The sequence below is a fragment of the Lucilia cuprina genome, chromosome 5, assembly GCF_022045245.1.
Source record: "Lucilia cuprina isolate Lc7/37 chromosome 5, ASM2204524v1, whole genome shotgun sequence".
NCBI classification, from domain to species: domain Eukaryota; kingdom Metazoa; phylum Arthropoda; class Insecta; order Diptera; family Calliphoridae; genus Lucilia; species Lucilia cuprina.
Window position 1 is genome coordinate 49,965,488 of NC_060953.1, and position 12,705 is coordinate 49,978,192.

General features: G+C 26.6%; 1 protein-coding gene across 4 annotated transcripts in view; it reads right to left on the reverse strand.

Annotated features, from left to right (window-relative positions):
• Positions 1–12,705, reverse strand: part of LOC111688436 (collagen alpha-1(XVIII) chain-like) — a 131,737-nt gene that overhangs the window by 71,394 nt on the left and 47,638 nt on the right. The gene's annotated exons all lie outside the window — the stretch shown is intronic.

A 12,705-nucleotide genomic window follows, 5' to 3' on the forward strand; every position in this document is an offset into this window, starting at 1 on the left:
CTATAGTCCAGTCTATAGTCTAGTCTATAGTCCAGTCTATAGTCTAGTCTATAATCTAGTCTATAGTCTAGTCTATAGTCTAGTCTATAGTCTAGTCTATAGTCTAGTTTATAGTCAAGTGTGTAGTCATGTTTATTATATACTTTATAGTAGAAATCTGTAGTTTATAGTAGAGAGAAAAACTGTATTTTTATCGAAATTAAATTGACTGATTGTAGGGCGCTAAAACAGCCAACACGATTTAATGTTTACAAAACAAAAGTTACTACAAATCCTACGAAACCAAATAAAAAACAGAAAAATAACACGAACTAAAACTATACACGCATTATAAATCAATTAAAAATGCAAAACAAGAAAAGTCAACTAGTAAAAAGTCTACTACTGTAGTAAGACCCAACATACCCCTCATACTCCACTCGCAGAAAGCCCACTGCGTATGAGCATTATTTGCTAAAACAAAAAGAGAAAAAACTATACATATATGCAGACAAGCAGAAACTGGACAAGAATTTTAATTAAAATGTGTAAAAAAACAATAGCAACAAAAAAAATTACATTAGTAAACAAAGACACTTTTTAGACATTTTCAAAACAATGATGATTAAAAACGTATGGATTTGTTGTAACCTAGCGCTCTTGTAAATTTACAATAGATTTGCAATATGACAGCTTTTAATTATAAAATAGTGTTAGTAGTCTCATAGATATAAATAAGTGAAATATGACAGCAGTTGTGTGTAAAAAAGTTTAAAATAAAAATATGTATTTTCTTTGTTTTTTTTTTTTTTTTTGTTTTGTTTTGTTTAATAATGTCATAAAAAACTAGATAAAGGACAAATTTATTATATGTGTGTTAAGGAAAACAAAAACTAAACATAACAAAACAAGTACAATCACATCAAGACATGCTGACGTTGTTGACAACGTGTTAAATCTGATGTGTCAGTAATGTGTCAACAAATAAATATGACATGTTTCCTAGTAAATACCATGGTAAGATCACATACCATTTGCTTTTAGCAAAGTAGTATCACACTTCAAAGAAAACTTTGGCGTTGTCGTCTGTTCTCGTCTGACTGTTGAGAGAGAATTTTGCAAATCATACATATTAGTAGCAGAAAGGTATGAATGTACGAATCTATTATGTTGGTTGTATTGACAAATTACACTTCACATTTAATTAGTTATTACGTTCAACTGACATTCTACCTAAAGCTGGAGGATATATGCAGCAAACTTGTATAACGATTCTAACAAGAGTACTGACAGACATTTTTTTCTAAATATTAACAAGATTTTTTTAATAAATTTAAAAAATGCAAAAAATGTCTTTGAAGAAAAAATTTACGTAATATTAACGAAAATTTCGTATAATACGAAAATTTAACAAAAGTTTTATCTAAAATTAAACTAACAAAAATTTTCTATATAAAAATATCAAAAATTCTATATTAAAAAAAATTACAAAAATTTAATAAAAAGTAAATTTAATAAAAATTTTATATAAAAAAAATTACGAAAATTTCTTGAAAAATGGAAAGAAAATTTATTAAAAATTTTCTATAAAACAAAAAAATGTAAAAAATTTTGTATAAAAAAGAAATTTATGGAAAATTTTCTACAAAAAGATCATTTAAGAAATTTTTCTATAAAAATAAAATTTATGAAAATTTTTCTATAAAAGCAAAATTTTTTAAAAATTTTTTATAAAAGCAAAATTTTTTAAAAATTTTCTATAAAAGAAAATTTTTTTATAGAAAATTTTTTATAAAAGAAAGATAATCGAAAATGCTTTACAAAAAAACAAAAAACAAAGAATTTTTTTTTTCAAAAATTTCTCTAAAAAGAAAATTTTCCCAAAAATTACTCGAAAAGAAAATTGAACGAATAATTTAATAAAAAAAAGACAAGAAAATTGATAAATTTCCCTTAAAATAAAATTGATTGAAATTTTCTCAAAAAACATATTTATTAAACAATTTTTCTGAAAAGAAAATTAATTGAAAAATTTATCTAATAGGACAAATTTTTTAAAAAATTTCTGTAAAAAGAAAATTTATTGAAAAATTAATCTAAAAAGAACATTTATTGAAAATTGTCTATAAAAAGAAAATTAATTGATAAATTGAAAAATTTTCTATAAAAGAATATTTCCATAAAAGGAAAATTTATCGAAAATTCTCCATAAAAGGAAAATTTATCGAATATTCTCCATAAAAGGAAAATTTATCGAAAATTCCCCATAAAAGGAAATTTTATCGAAAATTCTCCATAAAAGTAAAATTTATCGAAAATTCTCCATAAAAGTAAAATTTATCGAAAATTCTCCATAAAAGTAAAATTTATCGAAAATTCTCCATAAGAGGAAAATTTATCGAAAATTCTCCGTAAAAGGAAAATTTATCGAAAATTCTCCATAAAAGGAAAATTTTTTGAAAATTTTCTATAAAAAGAGAATTTATCGAAAATTTTCAATAAAAAGAAAATTTATCGAAAATTTTCTATAAAAAGAAAATTTTTCAAAAATTTTCTCTACAAAGAAAATTTATCAAAAATTTTCTACAAAAAGAAAATTTATCGAAAATTCTCTATAAAAAGATTTTTCGGAAATTCTCTATAAAAAGAAGTTTTATCGAAAATTCTCTATAAAAGAAAAATTGAACGAAAATTCTTTATAAAAGAAGTTTTATCGAAAATTCTCTATAAAAGAAAAATTGAACGAAAATTCTTTATAAAAGAAGATTTATCGAAAATTCTCTATAAAAGGAAAATTTATAAAAAAAATTCTATAAAAATAATATTTAATAAAAATTTTTTCTTGAAAGAAAATTCATGAAAAATTTTCTATAAAAAGAAATATTATCAAAAATGTTCACTTAAAAAATGTTTTATAAAAAAATTACATAAAAGTTCTTAGAAAAAAACTTATTGAAAATTTGGCTAGAAAAGGAAAAGAAAAAACTTATTTTCAGACTTTTACTAATGAAAAGGATATTACATGAAAATATTCTTGGCTTTGGTGCAGTAGATGAATTTTTTAAAACTTAAATTCTGCTGGCGCCATCGCATTTCACACCAAAACCTTAAAAAATAAATAAAAATTCTCATAAAAATGTAAATTTCAACACAATATTCTATCTGTTTAAGTACAAGTCGCTGTCGTAGTGTAGTACGTTTGTGTGATTATATATTTTTAATAATAAATATGAAAATAATACAAAAGTATTGTAGTGTATTTTTCAGTCACTCCGTCAGTTTTTCATTGTCATCAGTATTGTTGTACGATGGTGGTACAAATAATGCATGCATATGTCTCTTCTTTTTTATTTTTGTTACTATATTTGCATTATGTTTCTGTTAGTGTTGACAACATGTTAATGTTGCTACTTATTACTATTGTCAGTTGTTCTATTAGGATGTGGGTAAGATAGAGAGCTTCAGCAAACGAGTAAGAGTTATATACCAGTACAAGTTGTATTAAAATACATATAGTATGTATATTTGTGACAGTGAATACTTGTAGTTGTTCTTATTTTTTTTTTTTTTTTTTTTTTTGCAACAGGAATGAAAAGGAACATATATTTATATTTTTCGACAGATATTTAAGAGAATTAATTCATAAATATTTAAATTTTACGAATGAAATATAAAACAGGAAAAACATTGATAAACGTGATCTAAGATTGTCAGAAACTAAAATACAAATCGTTAGTTAAATAAGTACTTATTATGATCGCTTACTAATAAGGAATTAAGTGAGTAGTTGGAATTTTAAATAAAGAAAAGTTCCAAGAGGATACGTCCATTGCATCTACTAATAGTTTTCTATTTCGTTTATGTAAAAAATCGAAATGCAAGAAAATAAGCACTTACATTAATAGTTAATTATAAGTGATTACTGTATACTGGACACATTCGAAGGTTATACACAATCATCGGACGTGCCTGATCGTATACCAGACACAGAATATGTCTGAAACTTTGAAACGCTGATTCCAGATAGATTGTCTTGGTCAAGCGGAACATTAGAGCAAATACCAGTAGGAATCCTTTGTTACATGGATGGCTCTAAATTGGGGGATAAAGTGGGGCTGGGGTACTATATTGAAAATCCGGAAGCAGTAATATACCACCGTTTACCAAATCATAACACAAGCAAGCAGAAGTACGAGCAATAACGGAATGCGTAAATTGGATTAGTTTAAAAATGGCGAACACAGCGCTTAATATATTTACCGACAGCCAGAAGGCAAATCTAAGACCGTATTGGATTGTAAGAAAACTTTAACTGAATACTCTCCCAGAGGTAAAGTTTATATCATATGGGTACCAGCCCACTCAGGAGTAGTCGGTAACAAAAGACCGAATGTAATAGCTCGAGGCAGTTAACCTGACAAACGCATTACCATTCGATGCAACAAAAGCTGAACTAAAAATATAGGTGAGGGAATCCCATAAGACTTCTTGAAATAATGAAACAGTGCGTAGAACCACGCACTGTAAGACGAAAAATCTCCTCAAAGTGAGCAAGTCTGATCTTAGTATGATAGTACGTATTCTGAGTGGACACACAGGATTACGAGCACATTTATGCAAAATTGGACGTGCGGAATCATACGTATGTAGAGCTTGTGTAGAGGAAGTGAAACTCTGCAGCACTTTTTTTTCCACTGTCAGGCATTCGTCGAAGTTAGATCCATGTATCTTGGAAGTGATGTTATTTCGGAAATAGCATTCCTGTCTAAAACTGATTGGAAGATTCTTACGAATTACGTTCAGGTAACTGAGTTTCTGAACACTGAAAAATAAATTATTCAGTTCCCTTTTTTCCCCATGTAAGTTGATGAAAACATTATTTTCCATAACCGCAAAATATCAACTATTGTTTTTGGCAAATTCAACATGTTTTTTCATGTACAGTTCCTTAATGTTTTTCTCTTTTTTTCTTGTTCTTTTTTTAACGCTTCTCTTAAAAAGTGCGGCATATATGGAATTTTATTTAGCAATGGTTACACATTCAACTATTATCTATTAATAAAGGTAAAAGGCTCATCATGTTTATTGGTTTAGAATTCGCAAAAAAATATAAAAATATATTGTTTTTTGGGACGAAAATCAAAAAAAAAATGGTTTTAATACTTATAAAACAATATTTTAAAATACAAACCTACTACATACCTTATGCATTACTAATGTATAGTCCAGTAAATAAACTCAATGTAATGTTTAAATTAAATACATAGCACATATATGCAAATAATTCTCATTTAGTTGTTATTAGGTCTTCAAGGATATAAAACTAACTATCAGCTGTTACCGCATGATCTCATGTCATCGACAAATTGTTATTAGCTATCGTATGCTATTGACTAATTGCAAAGAACTTATTAAAAAATGTAACAAAATATACAACATGAATGAAATTCTAAAGAAATATCCGTAATTTTCTAGCTTTTTCCAAAATGATCTATAACATATCTGACGATCACTGATTTAGAGATATTAAGATAAGTGCGATTAGGTGAAATCGACTATATACAAGAATTCTTTATAATTCTCAATAAACTGTATAGAAAGAATTCAACTCTAAAGACATTTACATAAAGAAGAAGTGATCAGCAAATATTGTTACCAGTGATCGTATACTATTGATTTTTTGCCAAGAATTTCACATAAATATCATCTAGCTTTCTAGAAGACGAGCTAGTTCATATTTGGTGATCACTGATTAGTCGATTTTATCTTACATTAAGATAGGTAAGATAAAATCCACTATTTATATAAAATTCATCAAAATTTCTAAAAAGAATCCAATTATAAAGACAAAAGGACAAAAAGTGATCAGTAAGCTTAATTACTAGTGATCGTATAATATTATTTTTACTAACTTCTCAAAAAATATAAAGAACAAATAAAATTCTCAAAATATATTTGTAGTCTTCTAGTCTAGAAGAGAAGCATTGATTTAGAAACATTAAGCTAAGTGTGATCGTATGAAATTGAGTATTTACAAGAACTTTATAAATTGCCCAACAAAATTAATATAAATAATCCAATTCTAAAGACTTTTACAAATAGAAGAAGTGATCATTAACCATGGTTACCAGTGATCGTAAGATATCGTCTCTTTATGAAGGAATGCAATTCTAAAGACTTTTACATGTAGAAAAAGTGACTAACAAAAATAGTTTCCAGTGATCGTATCATATCGCAAAGATCGTATGATATTGCAAAGAAAAACAAAATGTAATGAAGATATTAAATTGTAAATAAATCGATTATTTAAAAGAACTTTTTAAATTGTCCAACAAAATAATTGTGAAGTGATTTACAGATATTAAAGTGTATAGGTGTAGTGGGGATCGGTTGAAATCGACAAAACCCCAAAAATTAAAATGAATAAAAAAGCTTTAAATCAGTGATGCTCAAACACATACTACCATAGACTACCACCGTTTTATTTGTGTTGGTAAAGCAGAGAACAGAATTCAATTCAAAATAAAAATATACTAATAAAATGACTACAAACTATAAAGTATATGCTAACTGTCAAATATTTATTATGGATTTTGACAGCCAGCGTATATCTATATATATATATAAAAAATTATCAACAGTTATCTTACATTAATTCGTCTTTCTTAAAAAATTGTTTTTGTACTACTGTGTGTATTTTAAAAATGTCGCGCCCAGACCTTGCTTCAACAAGTGCTGATCAGCAACTGATTTGATTTTGTTTTTTTTTTTTTTTTTAAATTAAGAGCAAACCAACTGATATTACTCATTTTAAAAAGAATAAGAATTAAACCTATAGTGTGTGGATATCAACTTAATGTCAGCAGAATTTTCTTACCCTATCACGCGTGCAATGAAATGGACATCTTGAGCACCTCTACTTTTAATAGAATACAAAGCATGTTCCCTTATTGTCAATCATTGATTTGATTTAGACAGACATTTAGGTGAGAGAGAGAGTATATATTGTGTAAAGTATTAAATACTTCGACTTTTACCATCAAAAATAAAAGTTCCTTTTGCATTTAAATATTTTATGGGATGTCGATTGTTAGTGACATAAAACAGCATTTAGGTTGACACCATCAGGATGAGCTGTCATTATAACAATAATAATAAATATGATGTCTCTATATTCCATACCATATTAACACTTACATTTATAAGACAATTTAAACAAATTTAATAAATTGAAAATATAAAGCTGCCGCCAAAAAAAGGGCTTTTTTTAAAATGAACCATAAAAGTTGTGGTTAATTAATTTAAAAACGTATTATATGACTTTAATCCTCTTAAAGTTGAATTTTCTAGAATTCAATTCTTCACACTTTTTAGACTCGCTTAATTAATTTGTATTTGTAACATTAAGTTGAGATCACCAATTGATAATCTTGCAACTAAAAACAAACAGCTTCTAAACCAGCCATTCCATAGATAATTTGATGAATAATACATTGAATGATGCTATTTCACTAAGCGTTACAAATCTTTTGATATGTTTTTTTTTTTTTTGCTAAACAATTTGACAACAATTAAAAGTGTGATTGAATGCCACTTAAGTAGGTTATCAAAAACTTGACATATAAAATGAATTATTAATCGAAAACAATAACTAACAACTACAGCACTTACATATTTATTAGTCAGTCGGTCACATTTTAATTATTATTTAAATGTTGACGCATTTCTTCTAAAAGTGAGATAATTCCCCTCTAAATGACTAGAACATTTCAACAACATGTGCAATTTGCATAGTATTTTAGCTTTAGTTGAATAATAATTTCTAGACATGTTGTAAGAATGTTGTAACATTTGGCGGCGGCGACGACGACAACATAAAGACATTTGAGCATGATTTTTTGTCAGCATGATTTTGTTGAAGGTTGTATGTAGTCAGATGTATAGTAAATTATTAAAAATAGGAGTCCTTGTTATGGGAAATGTTAAGCTAATTAAATGAAAATGTATATGTAGTATTATACGTTGTAATAAATTGTAATGACTTGTCTTTATACAACTGCTTACTTTTCAATGACATATGTACCTCCTGTATAACTTAGAATGGGACTAGTAAGAACATAAAAATAAATTTATATGTTAAATTTAATTTTTTATACCATTGGTCAAATTATATTTTTGTAAGAAAAGTATTAGTAGTCATAGTAAGCATCCTCGCCAAATATTTTGTTTTTCCGAAACTAAACTACTTATATAACTCCTTATTAGCAAGTGATTGTGGTAGGTACTTAATAAACTCCCTATTTATAAGTAAGCGTATTAAATAGTTGGCTTCAATGTCATTATCGTGTTAAATTAATGACATAAAATGAACATTTTAATCAGTTATTTGGTAATGGATTTTCTTTTTGTATATGTAATACTTTGTAATGAAACCATCGCTAAATTTGGATTAATTCTTTGTGATAGTCAGTGCAATAAGATTTATCTCAACGTTGTAATGTTGAGATATTTTTTTTTTAATTAGGTCTTATATGGAAAACTGTATTCAGTTACATGCCAAAATTTTAATATAATTAGAAAAACAATTTCAAGTGTTAAATCACATTTAAAGGAAAGATGGGAAGTGATGTTCTTGTACGGATTAACTTATGATTTTAATGAAATTTATGAATTCCAAAGTTCTCGAACAAACTGCGTTTTTTCTTTACACGCGATGTCTTCATCATTTGCCCCCGCAGCATATGATCGTTATACCAAAGTCAGAGACTCATTATTCTATGTTTAGGCAGTTTAGATTCCTACGATTACTCCTTTACATATTCAAATTATATCGCGCTCATAACATATTCAATTATTTTTATTAGTGAGAAATCCTTAAGACAATTCAGGTCATGATAGAAGCCTGTAGCGAGAAAGTTTTGGGATTTTGTAGAGCGTGGCAGCCACCTACATAAGTAATTATTTAACTAATTAATATTCGTTTATATAGCATTGCAATGTCTATTATGTGGATAGCACATATAATCTTTCATACCTCAATCAAGAAGTCTTTGCAAATGTTAAAAAAAAAATTGACAAAAAAAAATCAAATTCAAACGACCAAACCTTTCAACCGTTGTCACCAGATGACACTTAATGTAAGTATGCCAATTAATTTGAAAATAATCGATTTCCTCAATTGGAGGATCAATGACATTTACTAAAGGTCCTACAACGCGATCCCGTATAGGAGAGAATCGAATTCCTCAATGCGAGTATAAATTCCATTTACTAAAGGTCCTGCAACCCGATTTTCTAAACTCGAGGATTAATGGCATTTACTACATACCCAAAATTTAAGTTGATATTATAGAATATAATCATAATTATGAATAGACTAAGATACGAAGGGACAGCATGATATTTGACAGCTTTCTGTAGATTAAAACAGCTTAAAGGATCAGCGGAATTTGAAGAAAAACGAAACTGAGAGAAAATAAATTTCTGTATCACATAACGATTTCGAAATATTGTTTAGCAGTGCGAAGACAAATTTATTTATAATTAAGTTATGTCATTCCAAAGTCCAATCTGTCGATCTGTTTAAAATAAAGCTTCACCATCATTTACATTTATTCTACAAAATACCTTAAACTTAAGCTTAAAGGATAATAAAACTCTTGAATATGATAGAAACATAGCAAAATTGTACCCTTTCAATCGTCCAACGTCTGTTTGCTAATTGTATTTTAATGTATATATACAATTGAAAAAAAAATAATCAATTGACCTATAACTACCTTCATAGGAAAATGTTTAAATAATAAATTTTTAAATCGTCCTTTTATGAAAAGCAATCGATAATTTTTCATTTAACAATATGGAAAACAAAAATTGCAAATGAATTAAAATGTTTTCCATTCATAGAATTTTTGCAAACATTTACATTTTTCTCTAAAATAAGACATATGGATATGACCTAATTACAAGCAATTTTGTTATTTTTTTTTTAACGAATTCCATAAACAATTTCTTTTTAGTTTAATTTTAATATGAATTCTTTGGTTATGTGCACTATGGACGATAAGAAATTTTTTATTTTATTTTGAACAGAGAAAAGAAATTGCTTAAAAGAAAGAGTGAATTTGTCGCATAAAAATGTTAGAGTATTAAGTGAAATCTGAATGAAACAACTAACTAACTAAGTAACTAACTAACTAACTAACTAAATAACTAACTAACTAACTAACTAAGTAAGTAAGTAAGTAAGTAAGTAAGTAAGTAAGTAAGTAAGTAAGTAAGTAAGTAAGTAACTATCTTTCTATCTATCTATCTATCTATCTATCTATCCATCTATCTATCTATCTATCTATCTATCTATCTATCTATCTATCTATCTATCTATCTATCTATCTATCTACCTATCTATCTATCTATCTATCTATCTATCTATCTATCTATCTATCTATCTATCTATCTATCTATCTATCTATCTATCTATCTATCTATCTATCTATCAATCAATCTATCTATCTATCTATCTATCTATCTATCTATCTATCTATATATCTATTTATCTATCTATCTATCTATCTATCTATCTATCTATCTATCTATCTATCTATCTATCTATCTATCTATCTATATATCTATCTAACTAACTAATTAACTATCTTACAACCGAAATTTCATCTCTGCTGACTTATGACGTAACAATTTAGATTCCATTAAGTTTTCAATTTAATAATCTATAAAATTATTACTAAACTTTAACTAAGTCTAGCCTCCCTCTCACCATATACACCAATTTAAAAATACTTCATTTCTCCTTAATTAACTTCAACAACAACATAATTTTTCCTATAGAGTACTTTCTAAAGAAACCCATCAAAATTTAAATCCTTCATTTATGCAGGGGGCTTTAAAAAAATTATTATTTTATTTTACGACTTGACAATTATAATTCATTTACAACAATTAAAATAAACAAAAAAATAAATGGAAAAAAGTAATAAAATCACAAGACTAAAACAAAAATCTACCCACACATAAATTCCTTTCAAGGGAATACAATTTTGTATAGACTTTACAGTTTAATATAAATATTTAACATCTTTAAAGTTCGTTTAATAAACATTTTTTCGTAGTCAATTAAAAGTAAATAAATTATTATTTCTTAATACTCTTTAATTAAAACAATGGTTCCAGTATTAAGTATGCAACAGTATTTTGTAATGATGAGGAATCAAAGAGTCATCTCATAGGATCATGTCTGTGTTTATGTCCATGTCAAAGCCAACAACTATAGATTATTTTACGAAAAATGTATACGTATTTCTCTAGAGGAGAGTATAAAGACCCTGTCTGTTTAAAAACAAACATAAAAAGGAATTAATAAATTTTCTTTAAGCATACGAAAATGTAATAAAGAATAATGATTTTTGAATGCACAATCATAAATTACAAACAATAAGTAGGAGGGTCGTAACAAAAGTTATTTTTTGTAAGATTGACGAAGTTTACTTGATTTCTTAAATCAATATCAAATAAAAGGAAGGGACTGGTTTTAGAGAATAATTGGCTAGTCTTTATACTTCTAAATTATATGTTCTTAACTAAATAAGAATTGTATTGAAATTGACAATTTTTAAACTGTTCCTCGTACTTATTAAAATAACATAAATAATTAAAAAACCTATTAAATTTAATATCAAAATAATTTACCTATATATTTAATCATATAAGCATCATTTCTTATATTTTTCTAATTAATCCCAAATGTATATAAATAACAAAATTTGTCAGGTTTTTTTTCAAATTTTATTTTTGAAATAAAAATCACCCACAAACAATTAAAATAAAATTAAACAAAAAAGACTTAAGCCATTTTAATTAAAACAAGTTGACACAATAAATAAAAAGACATAAAAAATAAATAAAAAAATAATATAAAACAAATTAAAAAATAAAACGTATGTAAACAAATTTGAAATGAACAAGGTCATAGCGACTCATTGGAAAGGCTACAGCTGTTAAAGGAGACATTAAATTTTAATTGGTAAAAATTATTTTAAAAGAAAATAAATTATTTATAGTCGAAATATAAAAATTTTATATAAAATTAATCAGAAAATTTTTTTTTAATTAAATAACCTTGGATCTCATAAGTTTAACAACTTAATGTATCGAATAGAGAATTCTACTCTTTCGATCCTCCGTTCAGTATATTCCTTTAAATTTCGACTATGACAAGTCCATGACAAGACTATGACAAAATTATGACAAGACTTTGGTAAGATTATAACAAGACTATGACCAGACTATGAGAAGACTTTTACAGGACTGGACTATGACTAGACTATGACAAGACTATGACAAAACTATGAGAAGACTTTGACTAGACTACGACAAAACTATGACAATACTTTGACAAGACTTTAACAAGACTAGACTATGAGAAGAATTTTACAGGACTAGACTTTAACAAGACTTTGACAAGACTATGACAAAACTATGACAAGACTTTGACAAGACTATGACTAGACTATGACTAGACTATGACTAAACTATGACTTAACTATGACTAGACTTTGACTAGACTATGACTAGACTATAACTAAACTATGACTAGACTATGACTAGACTAGACTATAGACTACACTATAGACTAGACTATAGACTAGACTACAGACTAGACTATAGACTAGACTATAGACTAGACTATAGACTAGACTATAGACTAGACTA